General features: G+C 38.1%; 1 long non-coding RNA gene across 1 annotated transcript; it reads left to right on the forward strand.

The window, feature by feature from the left end:
- The first annotated feature begins 1105 nt into the window (after positions 1 to 1105).
- LOC109468311 lies at positions 1106 to 2164 on the forward strand. The gene is made up of 3 exons (XR_002140129.1): positions 1106 to 1118; positions 1549 to 1614; positions 1943 to 2164. It is a non-coding gene; the product is annotated as an uncharacterized LOC109468311 (long non-coding RNA).
- Positions 2165 to 2485: the final 321 nt, after the last annotated feature.

A 2485-nucleotide genomic window follows, 5' to 3' on the forward strand; every position in this document is an offset into this window, starting at 1 on the left:
GGAACAACGTTGCTACAGGGTAGCGAACAGAGTCTTGCGAGAATTGGTTGAGTCTTTAGCACCTCTAAGCCGCAAGAATGCAGAAATTACGAAGAAAACTGGCTGGTCTCTCTTCGGATGTGTATTAACCCTCAACAGTACACCTTCCCGGACTGATTAATCTGTACACCTGGGGTCCGCGCGGACCCCAGAACAGTTTTTTGCTAATTTTTAGAAATTATCAACATTCTACGAGCTCAATTGTTTTGCAAACTGATGTGGGAACCTCTGTGTCCACATTACATACAAAAATCATACATTTTGAACTTTTTGTATTTTTTGGTGAAGAAAAGAAGACAAGAAGAAATACCCTATTTTTAAACCCTTTTCAGACTAAAGGGGCTTTTGAGGCCCAACTTTGATCTCAGATAGCGGCTAAACGGCTTGCGCTAGAAGTATCAAATTTGGAGACCTTTCCTAAAATGTCTCTGGAAAAAAGTTCATATTAGTTTCATACTAGTAAGTTGATGTTTTTTTGTGTTGCCATGGCAACGGGCTATTTTTTTGAAAATAGAAGTAATTTTGGTTTAAACATAAAAATTTTCTGAGTTTTATATTAAATTACACTTCTTTTCCAACATTAATAACATCTTACATAATTAAATATAAGTTAAATCATTTAATATGCATAGAATATGCTAATTTGATGACGTCATTGGTCAAAATCCAATATGGCGGACTATATTATTAGCTCTGACGTCATATGACGTCATAATTACACCAAAGTTATTAAGACTTAATTCTATTACTACACCATTCTCTGAAAACTTGGTAGACATACGATGAGTGCATAAAAACATAGAAAAACGGAAATAAGGTAATGTATAAGAACGCCAGTGTATCCATTATGATCGAAAGCCGGCTGGGGTCCGCGCGGACCCCAAAAGAAAATCAGATATAATTTTTTTTATAAATGGTAGAAACGGAGTTTTCTGCACTGTATTGAGAGACAACTTTGTGGGTAACAATTACCTAAAATTTCAGAAAAAAATCTTTAGAAACAAAAAAGATATTACAGAATATATAGTGCTGGGGTCCGCGCGGACCCCAGGTGTACTGTTTAGGGTTAAAGAGCCAACGTAAGTAACGTTTACTTCTTGATATTTCAGTATGACTACAAGTTTTTCAGGAGCAAACTCTGGTGGTTTTCAAACCACAAATTATGTGTCTCTTAGAGCTGGAAAACTGGCGTTAGCCTGACACTTTCTTATTAGCAATATGGGGCGTCAAATGTTTAGATGCATGTTACACCATGTATTTACACGTTCGACTCATTAGCATCGGCAGTGTGTTCACACGTGTTACATAACTGTTGTTTGGGTTGCATGTATTTCCATACCTGTTCAAAAACTCCACTGCACTTGTTTCCTCAATTTTCCTCGTTTTGGGCCGACATAAGCATGGGACAGATCGGTTGCATTGGTGCATATAAAAGGAAAATAGCCCCCCTCCCCAAGTAGTATCACTCATGTACTAGTATATAATTTTGTGAATGTTTTCTTAACTTAGACTAGTTAAAGGGAACCCTGTACTGCTGTTGCCAATATTAACGAGGGAGACTTCAGTTTGCAAAACGTGAGTAAATGCCAATTTTACACATGTAAAATTATAATATATATAGTAGTTCTTTACAGTGTGCATCATACAGCAATAGTCAGTACAGTTGAGCAAAACAATTGTCCATGCTTTGTTTTGGTACTGCTGCATGAAAAGATCTAACTATAAATTCTACCTGTCAACTGTTTACATTTGTAACCATACAGTGCTATTGTGTTCACAGAAATGCCACAAGTACATGTATATAATACTTAGTAATGCTAAACATTGTTTCTACTCCATAATTTGTTAACATCATTTCTAGATAACTACATTTGTACATTTCTCCTTCTTTTCTTTGGTGCAGGCACACCATCCTGTCTCCCTGGATGCACCTGTAGCAGATGGGTTTCCAGTGTGGACTTGAGCCGTCTCACCGCATCCGGGATGGAGCTGGTTGATCGGTTGATCCGATTGAAAACGGCATGGACCTGTTCCACCCCTTGCTCCCCATGAAAACCCAACCCAACCCCCCAACACCTTATCCAGGGTATGACATGTTCTTCCAAGAGGTGCATCTTGACAGATACAGACGAGGTAGGGAACAGCTCTCTGTACTTGGCCAGGAAGTGCTTGATACTGCAGTCTGTAACATAAAAAGAATGGTATTGATTGATTATGTATTGATTTACTATGAAAAACATTATGATGTCAATTGCATTTCCAAAATAACTTTTAATGTTGATAGTAGATCAAAATGGGTTGATGACTAAGAACCCACCTAGATTGGATATCTCCTCATTAGTCATGCTGTTTGTGTGGGAGTACCCTTTATGGCACTTTGCAAATGCCTTGAAGATTGTCTCATACTTCACCCTGATGTCATTAGACCTTGTAACCAGGTCAAGCG

Source organism: Branchiostoma belcheri, unplaced genomic scaffold (genome assembly GCF_001625305.1).
Source record: "Branchiostoma belcheri isolate BF01 breed outbred unplaced genomic scaffold, Haploidv18h27 scaffold199, whole genome shotgun sequence".
Taxonomy (NCBI): Eukaryota; Metazoa; Chordata; class Leptocardii; order Amphioxiformes; family Branchiostomatidae; genus Branchiostoma; species Branchiostoma belcheri.